Genomic DNA, 22,584 nt, shown 5'->3' with positions numbered 1-22,584 from the left:
ATAGGCTTCCCAGAGAGGTGGTGTTCTCACCTTCCCCGGAAATCTTCAAGAGGAGACTGGATAGGCACCTGGCTGGGGTCTTATGACCCCTCCCACCCCCAGTGCTCCTTCCTGCCCATGGCGGGGGGCCGGACTAGATGATCTGGCTAGGTCCCTTCCGACTCACTGATTCTATGATTCTAAGCAAGTTAGAGAGCTAGTGAAGTCAAGCCCTGCTTAGTGGGGTTTTGACTAAGGCCTAGCTAAAGACAGAGGGTGTAAGTCCACAGCAGCTGAGACCCCAACATAAAGAGAAAATTACAAAACATCTGCAAGGCATGGGGCACATGAAGGGCAGGTAGGAACATGCATTTTGTCCTTAAGGCAACAGCTCATTATCCTACAGGGGGTGAGCCTAGAGCCTGTCTGGGAATCTGTGGGTCATCCTCCCTCCTTTTTAAGAAGCAAGTAACATCAAGTCATGGCAGGAGAGAAAAGGGGGGAAAGCTGATCCCCAGGGGAGGAAAATTCAGCAAGACTTGACAGGGGCACACTCACCAGCCTATTTAAAGGAAAAAAATGCTGCCAAAGACAGCACCCTGTCACAATCAGGCTTGATGCTTTTTTTCTTTTTCTTCAGTGGATCCTGCATGGGCTGCTGCCAAGTCCCACAGCCCCTGAGCTGTGCAGGGCCTGCCAAGCCTTGATCACATTGATTTCTAGTGCCCTGTGCACTGTTGCATTTTGTTAGGTAGCAAACTAAAACACCATGGAGGTGTTTTATCTTGCTACATACCAAAGTCATTTAAAGCAGAATATGTCACTGAGCGTGCAAACAGCATACTATTAAAGTGATACAAAAGGGCATTTAAGCCACTTGAAAGGGCAATTTTTGTTGTGTACAAAAGCCCCTATAGAGAGGAATGATTGGAACCTAGGAAGTGCCTTTATTTTCCACAGTCCTAGCAGCTAAGATAATTTACTGTTTGGCAAATCAGGCTGCTTATTTGGACATCTATTTTTTTTTTTTAATTTTATGTTTGTTATTAGGGGTGTGAGAAGTGGGCCATATTCAATTCAGATTCAGGCCGATTCAGGGAACAGTGATTCGATTCATTAATTTGGATCACTGTCTCAATTCAATTCAGCTGATACGAATCTAAAGATTCAATTCTGATTCAGAGAATCAGCGGTTTCGTCAGAGACAGAGCTTTAAATGTTTTTTCTACATACCTTCAGGTACCAGGTGCAGCTTGTGAATGCTGAGATGGTGGGGCGGATGGAGCATCCTACAGGAGCGTGAGGGGGGGTCCCCTGCATGCTTGGTGGTGGATCTGGAAGTGGACCGGAAGTATTTCTAGCCCACTTCTGGGCCCACCTCTGAGTACACAGGGGATGCCCCCTGCACTCCCCCGGCTCTACAATTGGCCACAGGGGGACCCCAGATGCCCCCCTTGACCCAGAAGGCACCAGTCACCAAGCCGGTGGGCAGTAGAGGGTCCCCCGTGCACTCCGTGGTGGACCTGGAAGTGGACCAGAAGTGCTTATGGTTTATTTTGGGTCTGCTGCCGAATGCACTGGGGATCCCCCCGCCTACCCCGCTCCCATGGGACATTCCATCTGCCCCACCATCTCAGCATTCATGAGCCATCTGGTACCTTAAGGTATGTAGAAAAAACATGTAAAGCAGTGTCATCAAATCTCTCCAAATCAAATCAGAGGCTTCCAATTTGATTCAGAGAGATTAATGGGTCTCCTGATTCCATTCAGATTTGGAGATTCAGCCACCAGATCGGGCCAAATCTCCTCCGAATTGAATCGGTGAACAAAGCTTTGCACGGCCCTACTTGTTTCCTACAGATCTGTTGGAAGCAACTCCTATTGCTCCTATTTAGCCCAAATTTCCATTGATGTCAATTATGTTTTATCTTGTATGAGCTTTGCTAGATATGGCCAAGTAAAAACAGATTTTAAACAGCCTATATAAAAAATAAAGAAAGCAAAAGTCACTCATAATCATGCACACCATATAATCACAGGAAATACCACTGAAAGCAATACAGGAAAAAGGACCAAAGGGGACTACAAATCAAAATATTTTACAGACTCTCATAAACTGTGTATATAGACTTTCAATAGCTCCTTTTTTTTCCTAATAGGATTTTTCATTAAATATTCCAAAACTGAGTTAAATAAAGACCTCCTGCTGTTAAGCTAAATTTTTTCCAATTTACTGCTACTAAGTAAGAAATATGATGGTCTTCTAAGCAAATTCACTAATGCTCTTGCTTTGGAAACTTGATTCCATTTCCTTTTTTGGGGGGTGGAGGGTTTGGGTCAGAAGTGAAAATGATCAGAATGTTTTCATCTTAACCAATGGGAAAAAAGTGTAAAATTAAATTTACACACTAATATAGTTGAATAGATGACTAACTTTCATCTTGAGAAAATTTGAGAAAAAATTCTCCAGGCACCAGAAAAACCTCAGATCAAGATGAATTATATCACTGTGATGTTTTCCAGGCCAACTTTTCCATCTCTCCTGTGATACACTATGTTTAAGAGATTCTCAAGTTCTATAAATGCTGTGGATAAAATTAATTCACAAGAAAAAAATGTTGTTTATGTCATTCCTATTTAGAAGTCACAGTATCAGCTCTGGTGATAGTATCAAGTTGTGGAAAAATGAAAGACTTTACCAAATTTTTAACTTTAAAAATTTTTAATACTGGAGTTACAGGAGCTTTGCTGAATAAGAAAAGAGTGAAAACTTAAGTCCATCCCTGGATCTGCTCTATGCCATTACATACCAAGCTCTACTGGTGAGTACCATTTTATTTTTGGGGGCCTAAATAAGTGAGGAGTAATAATGATTATGACACTGAGGATCCTAATAACATTTCAATAAGTGTTTAGGGTAAAATGTTAAGCCTAGTGCCACAGAATTCAGTTGTACAGTATCAGTGGACTAGAATGAATGCACTTAAATTATGCCTTAACTATGCTTACTCTCTGAAAAGGTTATTTCTCATTATCTGGCTAGTTATGAATATACATAGACTCAAACTGCATAGTCAGTTTAGGTGACATTACAGATGTAAATTTCTGGAAATTGCAGGTAAAATAGGCAATGAAGCTTCTTGAAAGAGCACAAAATAGATGCAAAAAGGGCGCAATTGAAGGACAGAAGACCTTTATCTGGAGCACTGGTAAACACTTTTATGGTGAGATTAGATATGATTACTGAGCCAGGGAAAGGAGAGAATATGAAGAAACTTATGTGGAATATTTAAGATGATCAAAAACATCCATTCTTATTGGTATATAATACAAGGCAAAAGGAAGGACTCAGTGAGTTGACGGCAGGAATAGTTATGTACAATAAAAGGAAATCATTCTTTATACTGAATCTGTCAAATTCATTGCTATCACATACTGTCAGTAGATTTTAATACAAGTTGGCTAATTTATGGTTTTGAGTAAGATACATAGCTAATATACACTTTGTGCCAGCTGTATTCCATTGAAGAAGCAGCAATGGGCATTAGTATTTCAGGCAAGTTCCATATTATTTACATTACTCCAGAAATTTGTTTCTTAAACAACAGCTGCTGCTCATCTGGTGCTGTGGACTTCCTCACTGGCTCCCACTCCTGAAATCCCCAGGGACACTACCCCACTGTTTGATGTCACTCAGCTCTGCATAGCCATCATACAACTGCAGCTGCAGCTCCTCCCACTGAAAAGCAGCTACTGCAGCAAGATGCTTCTCAGTGTCACATTAAAATGTCACTCCTCTTCCCTGTGCCCTGTGTCCAGACATTGAGAGTCTCTTGGTTACTACAGACTTACAAGGAGGCTTCACGTATGACCACTAAAGTATTCCAATTACTGTAGATCAGCAAGATCTTTTTCAGCTTTTGACTAGTATAATGAGCAATGTGATGGTGACACACCTAGTCATTGATCTCCATATTGTCTCTAATCTGGTGCCATTGAAAACTCTAAATACTATTTATTTGTTCACCAATAAAAAATGACAAGTCATCAGAAGATTAGCATTTTGTAATATTGTTGTTGCTATAAAAATTGCATGTGGTCCTTAAATCAAGTGGCATGCAGGCATTTTAGTTTTTGATTTAGAAAAAAAGGAAAAAGAAAGAAAGAATGAGTGACATTGCTTTAGCATCATCACCTCGCAAAAGAGAATAAGATGATTCTCACTGATCATCCTTTAAAACAAGATAACAGAAAAATCTCACTCACTTCTAATTCAGACTTTCCAGTAAGGCTCAGCTTGTCACAATGTGTAGCTTTCTTCCCTTTGATAAGGTCAGTTTGCCAAAAAGAACAAAGTGCACATGAGTAATACATTACTCAACCACTTGTATACATACATCTATTTTTCTTACCAGGTCTCACTATTCAGAAAGGTACAGACATGGCACCATGATAAAAAGGGTCATTTAAAAGACTTCGCAGAGGCTCTGTACTGTGAAGGATTGAATTTTCACTTGAATGCCTACATTTTCACATCTTTTTCTTTACAGAAATATTCTTTTTGAATGGCAGACTGCAATTGGGTGGGTTTTTTTATGTCGCTGACCAGGAATATATAAAATATTAGAACACATTTGTCCCAGTGGAGGAACACAGCTAACTGAAAGGTACCACACTGTCGTTTATGGAGGTTATGCAATTCTTACCACTCTAGGCTGGCTAGCTTCAGTCCGTAACCATCTCAAGTACAGTCAAGGTGGAATTCTGAGAAGCATCTCTTGTAAATGACGGAAAAGTGAAACTCAGTTGTGAAATCATTAGTTCCTAAAATGACTCAGTGGATTACTTTTCATAGTCACTGCCTCTATTCATCCTTTACACTGATATAACGGTGGCTCTAGTTTGTTTCATCTTCTCAACTTGTTTGATCACTTAGAAGGAGCATTTTTTTAAAAGTCTGCTTGTGTGTGAGGGAATAATTGCATTTTGTGCATGAAAAGGAAACTGGGGAAGATAGCTGGCACCCTGGTCCTCACCGGGAGATGCAGGACATTCACATCTACAAGGAAAGCCTCTGTAGAATGTATGTAATGAAACCAAAGAAAACATATTAATCTTAGGTATCGTTGTACATCCAAAACCCACATATGTTTTAGAGATGTTTATAAATATGGCCTGTGCTTTGTCTAAATTTGGATAGATTATGATTTGTCTGGAAAATACATTATGCTGCCTGGTGGTCTTAATTGAGTTGTTATGGAAAGTGGTTTGTATAGGAATCTTGAAGTGGAACGTAGGTGTATGTTCATGTATAGAAACACAGGAAAAAGCTGTTCATAAACACCTGTAATCCAAACCTGGCAGAGGCATAACTGGTTGCTTGAGCACCCTGGGCAGCAGCTATGTACAGGGCACTGCCCATGGTTGTGCTACCCGTGGCCAGGCCAGCAGTGCTATTGCCACTATTTTTGCACCCCTTCAGGGTCAGTACTGAGGACTGGTGTCCAGTGCCACCCTCACCCCCCCAGACACACATTTATTACACTACTGAAACCTGGCACATTTCACACAGCTCTAGTATCTCATAACTTCAACAATAATTTCATTTACTATTTTGTTCAAGGAGTGCCCACAATGTGCTAAGTGCTGTACACATGTATAGAAAGCATAGCTCCTGCCTTTCATCCAAAGAAATTTACAAACTGAGTTACAAGCTACAATGAGCTTCATTATGATGAACCTTCAGGCCCTGACACAAAGCTCATTGAAATAAATGAAACTGTATCTACTGATCTGAGTGGGTTTTGGATCAAGCCTACATTTTAATGATACTCAGTGTAGCTTGTAAATCACTGTGCACCATGACATTTACTTTTACTATGGTATTTGCAGTATTGTCTCTACTTAGCTTGGGAAATTCAGCAATAAATTTAACTAGTGTAGTGATAAAATTCCAGTTGGTAATAGGGAATCACTTTCTAGGCAAGGTTCTTTTCTCACATCCATACTACTTTGGTTTCTCACAAGAGTCATTTCATCCGATCATAACTTAAACTGATTTTGTCACACATTTTAAAACACAAAAGCAAATGACAGGTAACTGACAGGGTCAAGAAATGAAACAAATCATTAATAGAAAACAATAATGAACCCCCACCCCACCCCACCCCACAATGCAGCTCTTTTAACAACAAGAATAATACACAAACCCACTCACCACTGTATTTCTAAAACATAAAGCAGTAAATAAAATGACATTAGTTTTCTGCTTCCTGTTTTCCCATTAATTTAGGTATTGCTGTAGATTTTTCTTTGATAATGGGAAAAACCTCCTCCAGACACCTACTACAACTGAAAGAACATGGAGAAGCTGTGAGCAAATTTACTAGCGCTTAAACTTTGGAAACCTGATTCCATTTCAAATTATTTGTCAGAAGTGAAAATGAGCAAAATGCTTTTCTCTTAGTTAAGTGAAATTAATTACATGCAGCTCCTGTTTCCAGCTCCCAGTGCCATTTGTGCTTTTTGCATCAAGTAGTCAGTGCATAAATAGCATTGAGAGCTGACAGCAGAGACCAGAATCCAGAGCTCTCTCCCTTTCTTCTTTCCTACAATGTGAGGCTTGTGGCCCCTTTTGACTTCCAGAGATCCAACTTCAACAGGAGAGGTGAAAGATGCTCTCATCCCTACAGAGCCCAGGGGCATTGTTTTAGCAAGTACGAGTTCGCAAAAGATTTATGTGCTTACCCAGGTGTATTAGGAAGGTAACAGCATAAATGGAGTTAGACAGCCAAGTGGTTGTACTGGATTTCCACTGAGAGTACAGTAGGACAGAGAAGTAGAGGAGGAGTCACACAAGATACAATAAGATCTAAAGTCTTGTAGCACTTAGTACCACTCATATTCCTGGGAATAGAGTAGTCCTTTAGATACCTAATAGGGTTTTACAGCATCTGGGCATGTCTCTCACAAATCTAAGTTATTCTGTCTTTCTATCTCTTTTATTTCTTTCTCTTTCCACCCCCTCGATTTTTCACCCTCCTTTGTCTTTGACATTTATTTAAGCTTCTCTTCCAAAGAGCTCATAACTTTGCTGCCCACATCTTTGTCCTCATTTTCTCATTCTCCTTCTTTCATAACCTATATTCTGCTAATATTTCTCTCTTGGCCACTCCATCTTCTTTTCCTTCTCTCAACTTTCAAATAATTTTTATTTGTTATGTTTGCCTATAAAGAAGAACACACAAGTTGGCCTCAGTGACACTTGCTCAATACGAGCCTTGCTTTTTGTTTGGAGTAGCCACACGGTTGATGTACACCTACCTCTTTCCCTAACCTCTTTCAAAACCTCCTCTGAACTCTCCTATCAGATGAATCATTTTGGCCTTAATGACCAAGGGCAACACTATATTACTTCTAATACTTAGACTGTAAGCTTTTTGTGGCAGAGTTAATCTTTTTTCTGCGTTTGTAAGACACTTAGCACAATGGGGGTCTGGGCCATAATTGGACTCCCAGGTGCTACCACAACACGATTAATGAACAATACCAATATGCATTATAGTCTTTTGGTTTGGATCCAGTGGGTCTTTACACCTTGTGATATTTTAGGAAAACAGTTCCTGACCAGTTTAGAAGTTCTGCTTGATATTGGGGTCTGTGTCTGCATCTGTGGAAGGCTGCAGTAATCAAGGCTGCAATCATAGGTTTTCTCTTTTTACTTCTATGTTACTCTTTCCTACCTAGGCAGGGGGTCAGACTCGATGATCTGTTGAGGTCACTTCTGACCCTAGCATCTATGAATCTATGTTGGGCTGAAATTCCAAGGCACAGTGACTCATAGCAAACAATAAAGGGTAGCTAAAATTTGCAATCCTATGTTCACATGAAAACCCCTACCAACAAAAATCAGACTATTGCCAAGGACAAACCAGAGTTATCAGGAATGAGATAATTGAGCCCTAGATCATCTGGTAGGGATTTGGATCTCCTGAGAAGGCTGCTCAGGGTGTTACCTGACAAAGGCTGGCTTTAAAAAGAAAAAAGGCATTTGAAATCAAATCTATTCTATTCCATGCTCCAGAGAAGTCAAGAGTAGGAAAAGGAAGGGGAGGCCCCTAAACTTCTTAGAAGACATTGACCTAATGCTAAAGAACACTCCCGAGTGGTGAGGAAGCCCAGGCAAGTCTGGCATAAAATCATCTTGTTTTGCCTAGAGCTGCATTTCTTTAGCGCTGTCTAAAGTAATTGTGTTAGAAAGTATGTGTATTATGAAGTTTAGTGAGCATGTCTCTGCAGAGAAAATCAAGATTGTCCAAAGAGTTAGCTCCCTGGAGCAGATGGATTTTGTTGGTTGGAGCGGTAATATCTAAGCAACTGGACTACGAGTTCTCACTTCTGCGATGAGGTAACAGATAGCATCTGATCAGTGAGGCTAAAGAAAGAGATCCATTAACAGAAGTGAAAAATGCACCATTTTAGTCATGAGGGACAAACCCACAGTCTGATGAGTATCTAGCAAGTGACTCTAGATAGTTCCCAACTCAGGGGATCAAACAAGCAACCATATAAACGATCACAATGATTTCAGTGGGAGTGACCATAGTTAGACATTCTGGATTTTAAGTTTTGAATGAAAATTTAAACAAAATTCCGTCGGCAAAATAATCCCCAAACTTCTGCAAAAACAACCCCCCCCCCAAAAAAAAAGTTTAGCTGGCTGAAATATTTTGACAAATGGAAAATTGAGATTAAATTTTGATTTAAAAAAATAAAAAAGCCAAACTGCTAAATATGCTGCCATTATTTTTTTCTCCCAGTACCTCTACATCTGCACAAAGTGAAGCTTATGTATAAATATCTTGCTGTATCAGTGCCATAGACTGGCTCTTTGGAATAACTCCTAATTTTTACCACAGTACTGTTTATGTTCTTCCATTACTATTCTCTAATTTGGGAAGAAGAAACACTACATTTTTGTGTGACTAAATTCCTCATTTATAGTAAAAATACCCAAATCTTGTGCTATTTTAGATATAATTAAAATTGATATATAAATCAATATACACTATTGAAACTATGGATGATGATGGTAACAACAATAACAACAATATATTACATACGTAAAATTATTTCTCACAACACTCTCAAGTGGTTACTTAGCAGAAGTTAGGTGTTACTGCTCTCTGTCATGCAATGTTAATATAATGGGGCAGTTATTTTTCAGTGCTACTGTATATTTAGGTCACATGGCCAGAGTCAAATGTCGGCACAGATGACTTGCTTTTCTAAATGAGGTCTGACTCAATGCTTGTATACTTTCTGATATCTTTGGATTTCTGTGTTGGTTTCATTTGTCCTTCAGTGTTTACAAAAGTGTCTGCCTCTGTCATCTTTGTAGCCTCTTTTCTTGCATTATGTTGATATAACTTGATGTTTTAGAAGATCACAATGTAATATATTGCTATATAGAATGCTAGCAATAAATGCATTATTTTCACTTGGTGATTATATAAATGCAGTGTAAAAGTAGAAAGAGGAAGCCTATCATGTGCAAGGGGATGCAAACACATTACTTGCCTTAGTGCTAACTGGAGTTATCCTATAAATCATCCAGGCATTAGTAAGAAAATAGTGCCCATTATTTTTATTCAGATCATATACCAGCATGCAGCCCTATTCCACAGTTAAACTGAGTGGAAGCTGAAGGAGACAAACACCACAGGTCAGGCTAAAAAGTTTATATTTTCTTTGTTAAAGTTGTATTAAGACATTCTTATCTAGCTAAACTTTTACACCAATTTGATCAACTGAAATTGCATGGCTATGCCACCAGAATTAAATTCTGTGCAAAACAACCAACAAGCAAAATATAATAATCAAAACAAAAAATCTATTCCAGAAGAAACCTGTCTACAGAAAAAACAGAATTATAATACAAAGATCACAGATTAGCTCTGAATGCATGTCATTCTGATGTATAGTAGAGCAACGTTTGGCAAGGTTTTGCAGCAGCAGGCTGGAATGGCCCAGTTCAGGTCCTAGGGAGGCCCATGTTAAGATACAGTTGCTGCTGCTGCTTCTCCCTGCCACTGCTTCTTGCCATCACCCAGCTGCAGCCTAGCATGAGAAAGTTCTTTGCTGCTTGGTTGCCTAGCCACAGGGTGGTATGATACAGTGTGGCATAGGCAAAGCCCCTACCACCCCACACTGCCAAGTTACCAGCTCCATGGGCTGGAACCAATGGCAATGTGAGTAGGTTGTCAACCCCTGTATTAGACTATATCAGTAATAATTTGACTAAAAACCAATGATGTTACACTAATGCTAAAGTTCAGTAAATTAGACAATCAGGCCTATACCTACTTAGAGATAAGGTATAGAGATAGATATATGTATTAGCAGACATTTTATACACTCTGGCAATAAGTTACACATTATACTTAGGGTCAAAAGATACAGTGGTCCTTTAAATAGTCATTGTTACCATGTAGATACACAGGTATGGCCTCTTCCAAGTGCAGAGGTAAAACAGTTCATCACCAAATATAAATTTGTTTAAAATGATGTCACAGACTGATTTTTTAAAGGGAATCTTTGAAATAAAGTGTGGGAGACATACAGTCTATGGTGAAGTAAAGCACAACACGGTATAGCATTATTGCAATGATTTTGGGCATTTTTCTTTAACTTATTAGGACACCATTTGAATAAATTTTAATACAATGTCTGGATCTGTATGCACAGCATCCACTAAAGTTAGCACCATTAACACTAACGTCACTGGTGTTCCAGGGCAATGGCATAATGTATTTTTGCTTTTGCATCACAGAAGGCCCCTGACAAATTGGACTGCTTCCTATCCCTTTCTTGGCAGGCTTCTTGTAAGTCTTTGTTGGAGCAATCTTGTGTTTCAGGAACTGGAGCCCAGACAGCACCATCGTGCCATAACTTACCCAGCATTCCTTATAGGATCAAGATTTTGGAAGGCAAGCATTTTATTATTTTTTGATGGAGCTAAAAGAGCAAAAATGTACAGAATCATTTATGCTTGTTTTTATATAATAAGTACTTACAAACAGGAAATAAAGGGATTTTAACTTTCAATATACCAGTATGTAGATGTATAACAATTGGTTTAGCTTTGGGGCCACATGCATCCCCTGTGTAATACAAGTCAAATTAATGGCATTAAGTCAGGAATGCATTTGCCTCATTATGTCTTCAAATCTTACATGTGCTGATGTTATAAAGGGGAAATTTTTTATACCTGTTTTACTGGGGATACTTATGAGATCATCCAATTTTAATTCAGCAATAGTCAAAGCTATGGAATGTAGGTAATACCTCAGACCCTGGTGAAAAATCTTCAGATAGTGGGATTGATGGGTCAAAAACAGATTTGGATCAGACAAAGGAGAACTCTATAAAGGAAACATAGAGAAGGACATTGTTTTATGTGGAAGGAAGTCTGAGGATGAGAAGAGATGAAAAAGGGAAGGAAAATAAAGTTCTCAGGCTATCTTATTTATCAGATTTATATGATATAAATGAATAACAGAATGTCTCTCTATTACCATCTACCAGTATTTCTCTGCTATAAATTATTTCCTGCAAGTGAATGATATGGGTAACTTAATTGGAGCACTTCCACACGCCCCTAACATAAGTAAATAACAAAAGGACAATGCTTGGGATTTCTCTTAAATGCCAATTCCATTTTATATGAGTAATAATAAAAACTAAGGAGATGGGAGGGGAGTTTGGTTTCCTTAGAGATAAAAGGAAATGAAGTCTACCTGAAAACTAATTGAAATTTAATTTACATCTCTGATTTATTTGACTACCCACTGCTGTTGGTAAAAGCTAGATACAGTGTGACTTACAGTATTTCTCACCACATTCACATAAGTTAGCAGGCTAGCTTACTGTCACCCTGGGCTAACAGGGAGAGTAATTCCACCATTCCCACTGGTACAACATTAAGGGAAATGAATCTCATTCTGTTCCTTTTTTGTAGTTTATCAGATGATTTATTTACAGAGCAGTCTGTATGGCAAGTAAACAAATATGTTATTTTTACCATCTGCAGCCTGCAAATGGATTTTGAACATGAAAAAGAGACAAAGTAAATGTCTTTTCTGGATGTGTGAGAAATTCAACAACAGCCCTGGAAAATAAAGGGAACTGTATTACTGGGCGTTTAGCAAGAACTGATTTACATACTGGAGTAGATCTTTCATGAATTACACAGACATGCAAAGGAGAAGGAAAAAAGCCTGCAATTGCACTCTACCACTGTGCATGTTGATGAACCCCTGGCACATGTTAATTAATGCCCTATTGTGTTTGGCAGCTTACCAAGGACTGGGGACTGCAGACAGAGTGATCCTTTAGACTAAAAGTGGCTTACTACATATATTGAAAAGAAAAAGATTTGTATTTATACAAGCTGTGAATATTCCTTAGGAATAAGCCTTTTTGCTTTTAGTGCCATTAGCTGAGATGAACTGCCATCTATCACAATATTTTATCATTACTATAATAAAAACCTGAACCCTATAACAGTTCTAGTATAAATGTGGCAATTGGTCAGTAAAAAATACTCACACAAAAATATTAAACCATCCTTCTACATTTCCAAATGGAGAGAAACAGGGGTGTTAATGGAATCCTTAGAGTTGATAAAATTCTACAAAATAAAATTCATGAATATTTGTTCACATTTGTAAACAGTACTTTTGACTGTATTCACATCCCTTTTGTTTAAGCATCCCGTGACTATTCTTCCAAAGGATCTAGCAAATATCTAGGACGTGAGTATTTTTGGTAGGAACATTTGACAAAACAGCAGCCCTTTTTAATTGACCATTGCAAAAAAACTGCAGATAATTAGAATTAATATTCACACAAGAAATCTAATTCCAAGAGTTATGTTCATGCAGTCTGGAGCAGAAACTGCCTGTGTGACCCATGTGTTCAAGCAAAACAGCTCAAAATTTGAACATCAGGACTGCAAAACAAACTTCACATAAATAAGCTACAGACAAAGACATTATTCCAGATAACAAATAAATCTGAGAAGTAACCATTTGGTTTCAAGAACTTTGAAAGGAGCAGAAAAAGCTAACAGTAAAAAAAGGATCATTGTTACTATGTATCATGAATCCTCCTAGCAATGTGATATATAAGCATACTTATTACCCTTTTCCTAACTGAAGAGAAGATCATGGTGTCACACAAACAACTAATCAAAAAGCAACCAGAACTGCAACCATCAAAATAAACTACATTGTAATGGCTGGTCTATAACTTTACAATCTGCTCTAAGGTTTAGCATGTAGCTGCAGTGCCTCACAAGCAGACAATAAATTAGGACCCACTAGAGAGCGCTGCAGTGAAGCATGGCACACCTACACTATGGCCTCTTTCCTCCACAAGTGAACCACTGCTACACACTCAAAACACACCCAAGATAGAGACTTTAGGACATGTACTCAGCACCAAATTAAAGGTGACCATTACATTTTTGGGGGATAAATAACCTGGAAAGGAGATGTTCCATGGTTCTCTGCAGCAGTCTTTAGCAGTGTAGATGTGCCCAGTGTCATTTCTTCTGCTAGCCCCTTTTTAACTGGGACAGAAGTAAATTGCTTCACTCTTTTTTTTCCTATGGAATATCTGGTTGCCACTCTCTGTCCAGCTGCTGGTAGGCAAAGCAGAAGCAGGATTTATTCTCTTTGCTACCTTTCCTCATCCATTTGCTCATTGCATGGGAATATTTTCTGTTTTCTATTCTGCTTCCTCCTGCTGGTCTAATCTGAAAGAATCAGGCAGAGGGGCATGTCGTACATCTCTCTCTCAAATTTTGCTAAGTAAGACTTGTTATGGCCTAGCCCAAAAGCAGCAATTATTGGACATATGCCTGAATGGATGGAGATGTACCTGACACTAAGCAGGAAGGCTTCAGGAATGATATCACAGTTAGGCCAGAATTCCTGATAATTACCCATATATTATATACATATTTTTAATTTGCAGTTCCTTCTAAAACTTTCATATTGGTTTCACTATAAACTTTACAGAACAGAAAAATATGTGATGCTTTTAGATGCTGGAGAAAATTTGCATTGTATTATTCCTTCTATAAAAAATGCATGTCTCAAGGAATAATGAGAGTTAAAACAAAACATAACATTCAGCCCAATTCACAGTTTACAGCTTGTACCAGAGCCAAGTACTGAAGAGCTCAGTCTTGCCCCATTGAAATCAACCAAACTTTGTCACTGACCTGTGGAGGAAGATGAACTGGCTTTAAGTGGACTTAAAAGAACATTAACATGATGAAACTTATTTTTAAAATATTTTTATAGAAAAAAGCACTTTCAGAAATTACACAGAAATGACATAAATAATTCATAACAACTTTACATACTGTAGCAACACCAACAAAACCATTAAAAAATATTCAGCCTTTATAGAAACACTCAGTACCAGATTCTTGTGTAATTTATTTGGCCTTGGTCTGAAGCTCTTTCATTTTATCCGTCCTTTTTCTGTGTAGAGAACCTTCTTTCTTCCCCACTTTGGTTCTTAGTGAGGCGACATTGCCAGGGGCCTTGTAACTAGCCCTCTGCGTAAACTTAGACTATCTGCTTAACATCTTCATATTTCATTCTCCCATCTGTGAAAAATGAATATATTTATCCTAGTTTGTCAGTGTAAGTCACAATTAAATATGAATAAAACGATCTAGATACATAAAAAGGTCTAGATAGATTTTATGTATTAGTGGGAGCCCAGAAACACCTAACTATTTCCCAAGCATCACAGGATAGAGGCAGTGGTGATGAATTTAGAGGAAGCTTTGTCTACACATAGGCTAAAAACCTTATGGATTTAGTCTCTCTACCACAGAGAAGGAAATTCATGCACACTTTTTCAGAAGGTTGAGAAGGAATTTGCACCTCATGAACCAAGCCACCTGACATCCAGCAATTGGTATGAATCATCTCAATCTTGGTTTTTAACTCTACAGACTACTGAAGCAATAGATAGCAGTTAGCAAAAGATTGCTAATTAAATTATCTTTAATTTTGTGACCAGTTATTCTCTTGATCAGATACCTAGCTTGTTAATGTTATGAATCCAAAATAGCATATTTTCCTTTAAAAGTTCTGTTCTTTGCCCCAGATACTTCAAAATTCTGTATATTGATTAGATCTTATTTGGTTCAAAGATAATAGCTGTGTTGGTTATTCCACAGCTCCTCTGAATACTGATGCTATATTTTTTATTTAGGCTCCAATTTTGTTCCACATTGTTTAAAATTTTCGTAGCCTTAGTCATTTTAGAGTTCCTCATCTCAAGTTTGATTACCTGGTCTTATCAACCAATACTGAGGTTATTATTTCTATGATTTTTCTTATTTTTTAAAAGAAAGCTGATGTAATATTTTTGAATAGCTAAATCCTTCTATAAATAAAAGGTACTTAATCCATCTTTAGACTCACCAGACTAATTTTCCAAAAGCTGCCAAATCAAACTGGGAAGCTATTGATCTTTTTGGAAGTCTAAATTTACTTGCCTCATTTTGCTAAACGCTTGACAAAAAGCACAAAATATATTACAAGACTAAAAGACAGAACAAGTGAGTATAGCTGGAGGCATCTGCTATGCATATATTTAAGGAGTCCACTATATTTTATGTTATTATGAAATCTATCTTTTTCATCTTTAAAAATTTATATTATTACTGCCATTATTTTTTCCCATTTCTAATAATTATGTCTTCAAGATTATCAAGGTCTTCCTTTTTGATATTCTAATTATCCTCTGTATCAGTGATACCCCCAATTTTGTGTTATCAGCAAATATTATTAATAGATACCAAGATCTTTAGCAAAAATATTAAACAAGATGAATCCCATGACCAGTCCTTCAGGTATTCCAGCTTGATGCTTTCAGCACAACCTATCATCATCACCCTTTTAGCCAGTTCCTTACCCACCCTTACAGTTCCTATACAAAACTTCATCTTCTCTATTTTAACTAATAATTTCCCATGTGGCGTGGTAACAAATGCTTTACTGGAGATCTGATAGATTAGAAATACTACTTTTACTTTATCAAAGAAATCATGAATGATGTGTGCCCCTGGAGGCTGGGGGGGCATGATAACTGCCTGCAGGTGGTGCAGCAATAGGGGTGTGGTGGCAGGAAGTGGGGAGCCTCTGCAGGCAGTTGTGGTGGTGTTGGCAGCGGGGGGGGGGGGCCGAGCACTTCCCAGAGGTTGGCGACCACCTGCAGATGCTGCCTGCAGTCGTGGCAGTGGCAATCAGCTGCCTTCAGATGCCGCTGGCAGTGTCGGTGGCAAGGGGAGGGGTGGCAAGCAGTAACCACTCACAGGCACCACCGGCAGCATCAGCAGTGGGCAATTGTAGGGGGTGCACTACCAGTCTCAGGGCGTGCATGTGCGCTCATGTACACCCCGCAAGCCTCGCCAATGAAAGAAATACTATGTTAATCTGGCACAACTTGCTTTTTTCCTGTGATATGGAATACTGATATCAAAGGTTACTAGCGTCATTGCTGGCAGCCCCTCAATAGAAGGATGACAGTCTTCCAGTAAATACGAAGTCATTGGTGAGTCTGTGGATGGCTGAGGAGGCTGACCTGAGGTCTGCATGTTTTACTGCAGACATGCCAAATAGTTCTGGGAGGAAGAAGTAGATTCTGGTGATGTCAGGTTACAGCCCTTTCCGTGTGTTTCTTGTGTCTGTCTACCTTCATAGTGAGGTGAATTTGCTTAAAATGCCTTGTCATATAACACAGTACCATTGGGGATAATTCAGTGCTTGAGCCTCCCAAGTATTGAGGTTAATATCTCATTTCTTCAGACTGGCCTTCAAGGTGTCCTTGAATCTCTTCTTTTGTCCACTTCTAGAGCAGTGACCGTTGGTGAGTTGGGAGTATAGGACCTGTATTGGGAGCTGGTTGTCAGCATCTTTATGACATGTTCTGTCCAATGGAGCTGCTGCCATATAAACATGGCTTCAATACTGGTAGTGTTTCCTTGATTTAGAACACTGGCATTTGTTCTTCTGTCCTTTCATCGGATATGGAGACTTTTCCAAAGATACTGCAGTTGGTAACATTTCAAAGCTTTCAGGTGTTTCAGATATGTCATCCAAGTCCCACACCCATATAACAGGGTAGAGATAACAACAGCCTGGTAAATGAGAGGTTTGGTTTGGATCCTGATATCATCTTCATTGAAGACACAATTTCAAAGATGTCCAAAGGCAACACTGGCAATTTTACCTGATTCTGAATACTGTCATCTATGTTTATTTTTTTGGAAAGGTGCCTACCCAGGTAGCCAAAATACTCAGCATTCTCCAAGGATTGCCTTCTAATTGTAATATGTGAAGGAGCAGCTGGTTGGCTTGGCGTGGGTTGGTAATGTATCTTGGTTTCCATAAAGTTGACAGTGAGTCCAAGCATTTCATATGCTTCACAGAAGCGGTCAGGACTGACTCAGAGCTCTCCAGTTGAGTGGGGACACAACACTATCATAAGTGTACTGAAGATCAGTAATCTGCTTTTTTACCTGTCACATGAAGCATTGATATCTAAGGTTACTAGCACGTGGTGCTGGACTTGTGGTCTGAGCAGGATTCAAGACATATGCATGGATAGAAGAGTATTGTGATACAAGTATAGAGCACAGGCATCATGGGGCTGATCAGTATATGTATCCTCTCACCCATGGCACTACTGAATACTGTTTGATTATTGTATCAGGATTAACAGTGCAATGTTGGGCAAGCTATTCCTTTAGCTAAGGGCTGCATTTTAGCTTGGGCTACATGCTCAGACTGGGTTGTGAAAGAGAATAAGAAACTCTTCCCTTTTCATCACAGTCTGGCTTCCCAGACCTTCTGAAAAGACTCAAGCACGCAAATAACCTCCCTGGACCAGTAGACAAAGAGTAGGAAACAAGCAGAACGTTCCTCTGTGTTGTTTTTTTCTTATACGAATGTTTTGTTCCTTTTCCCTAAGAGTTTTCTTTGTTTTTTATGAAGACATTTGTTTGTCCCAGGTTTCTGAGTTAGGTCTTGAGCTGTTGTGTTAATTTTATGAGTGACCTCTGTCTATTGAACCTGGCTCTTGTAACTGCCTACAACACCTAGCAGAAGAGTTGCATGAGTAAGATGGAGAAAGCCACTGACATAGCAGGGGGACAGGCTGGAGGCCAACTTAAAAAAAAAAGAAAAGGTCCTTTCCATAGAAAGTTCCTATCCTAGACAACCCAAGATGCAATTTTCACCTTAACTTTAGTTTCTCTGTAAAACTTTAGTTTCTCTGTACAGTAGCAGAGCAAAACCAAACAAACAAGCACAACAATGAAGAAAGATTTTAACATGTTGGTGTTCTCAGCCCATTTTGTTGTCACATTTGATTAATTTGAGACTGATTATGGAAGTCTTACTCACGTAGGTTTGCAAATAGCCCCTTTGGTTTCAATGAGAGGGTCTCACCTGCCTGTGAAAAGATTCCAGAATTGGCACCTTTATTCCACTCAGTTTTGAGGAAACCATGAATTTGAATGAAGACTTTGCAGTAATATTGCTTCAACGCAACTGCTCCCAGACCTGAAACTAAGTTTTTTTTCTATGTTTTATGAGTGTTAAATATAGTTCCAAGTAAGACTTTGAAGGTCTACAGGAAGGGTTATATTTTATCTAAATGTACTGTATACTGTCAGAAATATGTCGCTGTCTTAATTTCTATGCTTTTCTTAGCAACATGTAGGGAGTCTCAACTTATGAATACTTCTGTCATTTGTTAAATTCTTGATGCTTCTGGGAGTAAGTTTATAATAATTTAATACAGGAGCTTTCCATAATACAATTTAATATGCAAGTTTATCCTTTGATCAGTTTAGCAATTTAGCTACCACCATTTAGCAATTAGGTCATCATAAGATAGGGGCATTAGGTCTGTGGGCATTAATGCCAGTTGCTCCTGTGCTTCTTCCTATTAAACTTATACATTACACTTATGTTTCTTAATTTTCTACTTTTTCTTTAACCACAAGGAATTTCAGTGAGACTTGGTCCATGTCTCTACTTCCTCCATGCCAAGCTTGGGACTGCTGCTGAAAATCAAGCTCTCACTTTCACTGGGAGTGTCTACATGTGCATTAAGGCCCTTTTCTTGGTACCACCAATGTGAGATACTAAAAAATATACATTAGGTGGCCTTAATGTGCAGTAATGAATGTGCACAGTTTTTAAGTGACATTTAATGTGCAATAGCCTATTTTACTGCACATTAGCAAAATAGCACATTTTTTAATGTGACGCTTTAATGCTCAGTAAAATAGGCTATTGAACCTTAAAGTACATGTGTAGACACGCCCGCTATGTCTCTTCTCTAGTCCAGCAGTTAGACAAAGTAGATAGCTCAGGGGGCGTTTAGACACACAGCTCTTTTCTGGGCCATTGATTCAACGTATTCTACTTTGGCCTACACGGAGTAGGAATGAGCAGTGGGTCTTGTTTCTCAGCAATGGTATGAAACTTGGTCAGAAATGGTTTTAGCTTCTGAAATCAGCTGGTCATGGATTAACAGCTACATATTTTTAAAAATCTGGGCCAGTTTGCTTCCAATGATTTTTTGCTTAGTAGACAGGCAGCATATACTGTATGCATAGATACCTACTCCATTGGTTTCAATTTAGGTTTTATCTTGGGTCCAGGATGGACTTTCTGGTTAAAGAGAGTGTCTCACCCAATTTTTTTCTCTCTCATTTTGTCTTTTTGGAGCTAGCTGCTCCTTAAGCCAGAGATTAAGAAGATGACTTTGTAGCCTGAAGTTAAGCACTATGGAAGCTTGAATCTGGGTTTTCCATAACTATTTGCTTTTGTGGAATAGGTCTTGCCCTCCCGTGTTGCTTTATGAAAAATTTCAAAAGGTGCCCTTTTTGTTTTGAATTGGATCAAACAAAAAATTCAAAATCGCAGATTTTTTCAGGCAAATTTGTTGTTTTCTTGGCCTGTCTACTAAATATCTATTTTTTTGTTGAAACTTATTCCCCCCACCCAAGTTCCAAACAGCTTAGTGTATATTTTCATATTAATATAACATGCTGTGTTATTAAGGATATACACTAGAACCACAAACATGTAAAGACATCCTTCTGTGTAACAAGTTATATTGTGTAAAAGTAACAAAGTTATGTACAATACCAGTCTCATTTTGCTGTCCATGTGTCTCTAATGGTATTTTAAAGCATTGTTATTATAACACCTCCAACAAGTTTTTCAACAGTGGCCTGTTCTTGGGTGTCTATAGAGATCCCATATGCAAAAATGCCTCTTGAAGCTACTTTACACCTAAGTGGGAGGGTACCTAATGCAGCACATGGTAGAGGGATAGGACAATGGTCTCTCCCTTCCCCAATCCCTTTAGGGTATCTGGAGCCACAAAGCATATTGAGGCAGAATGGTTCATATGCCTGAAGGATATTTTATAATCACCAGCTCTTTGTGCACTTCTGGAGCAGCCAAGCATTTATAGATATCTAGGTCTATATCAAAAGCTACAGATATATGTACAGATATATTCTGCAGAGTAGGTATAGATGTAAATATGTAATGGGAACATGTTCGCTTGCTCATAATTGTCTAATCCTTGATCTATCCCTCTCCCTTTCTATATTATCTTCTAACATAAACCTGCAAATGATGATCCAATAATATGTTCCTTTCCCTCATGTCTAGGACTGGCGAGCTCCTAAAAACTCAAATACACTTACTCATACACACCGGCAACAGCTAGAAGTTTGCAATGAACTGCAACTACGGTAATTTGTAAATGTGGGATTTTGCATTCATGCAAACATGAACTATTTATGGCAATTTGTGCATGAAATGAAGCAGGGGGGAAAGTTTACAGAATGCTGTGAGGACTGGAATTGCAAGTCTTCACACAGCTGTAGAAGGAGATAACGTAAAAAATTAAGTGGATTAAGGCTTGTTTTGTGTAATAACTGAAGGATTTCAATTCTTGTTGGTGGTAGGATACATACAAAATTAACATGGTAGGGCTGGGGAAAGTGTTGTGATGTGTATCAAAGACATATTAAGAGTGCTAGGGAGAATGGGGTTAATAGTTAACTTATAACACTACCCCAATGTCTTTACTTGATTTTCTTTTAAGTCATTTTTCATTAAATGGCTTATATTGTATAATTCTTGATTGGACAGCCATATGTAAGCATGCCTAGTTTGCATTTGGTTATATCAATATTTTTTGCCATAAATAAATATCATAAAACAATCATAAAACACTGACCACTTCTGTAGAGGTGGAAACTTTGGCACAATTTGCAAATGGTATATAAACACTAATAACCTATGAATAGCACCAAAAACAAGAAAGCTTGAAATGTCCAAGAAGTCTTTGCAAACTGTGGCCCCATTTGCATCGAAAGCCTGTCAGCTAAACAAATAAAGTGGATTAGTGGGAGGGAGAGTTAGAGAAATTAACTGCTGTGGGTTATAGTTAGTGAACAATACAGCAAAGAGAAAATCACGATCACAAAAGGGTACAAATAAAACGGAAACAGAATTAACACCACAAAAAAAAATTTTGCTCCTGTACATTAGAGAATTATTTCCTCCAGAAGTTTATTGACTTCTTGTGGGATCTACCCCCAACCAGCTACTGAAGATTTTCCAAACAGTATCAGTAAGATCAATCAAAATATTGAAACTTTGAAGTGTAGCTAGGCTGCTGGGTAAAAGTATGCAAAATATGTCTAAGGCTTCATTAAAAAGTGTCTGCATGACATCTTTCATAAGATATGCAACTGTCTGGCAATGCAGCATCATTAAGAAAAAAAACCCTAAATGGTCACTCCCTAAAGGATAGTAGTTGTGCCACATTATGGCCAACCGGAGGGGTAGATTGCTCATGCCTGTTGTTAAGCTGCTAAGCAACAAAGCCTTCTTCACAAGACCCAGAGGTCCCAAAGCCTCTTGATTCTTCACCAGGGACAATCAGAGTATTCAGATAGAATGGTGGCTACAGTGACCAATTCTCCCCCAGGACAAATGACCAGGAAAAGAGATTATTTTACCATAATAGTGTGCAAAAATCTACTACAAGGTAACCATAATAGTCTCATCTGGAAAGATAGAATTAGAAATTAGTCCTTTCTGACAGTATCAAAATTAATCTCTCCCAACCTTTTAGTCTACATGGAGTCTGTGTTATGGTAAGCTCTATTATCTTCTAAGCACAAACAACATCCATATACTGCTCTGGGGTTGAGAGGGGGTGCTTTAATTAGCATCTGACTACATGTGACACTGCAGGTGCTTGAATTAGAGTGGCTCTCGGAGCTGCTATAATTCAAGCACCTGCAGTGTCACATGTAGTCAGCATCCCATACTTCATAATGGCGGTGGGGCGTTTTAGCTAAAGCTCATCAAACAAGCTTTAGTTAAAGCACCCCCGCTGCCATTTTGACTTGCTGCAATGCTGAATACATGTGATGCAGAGGCTGCTGGGGTGTGCTAATTAGCATGGTCC

The sequence above is a fragment of the Crocodylus porosus genome, unplaced genomic scaffold (assembly GCF_001723895.1).
Source record: "Crocodylus porosus isolate Cpor-Errol unplaced genomic scaffold, CroPor_comp1, whole genome shotgun sequence".
In the NCBI taxonomy this organism is placed as follows: Eukaryota; Metazoa; Chordata; order Crocodylia; family Crocodylidae; genus Crocodylus; species Crocodylus porosus.
Note: the sequence above shows the minus strand (reverse complement) of the source record.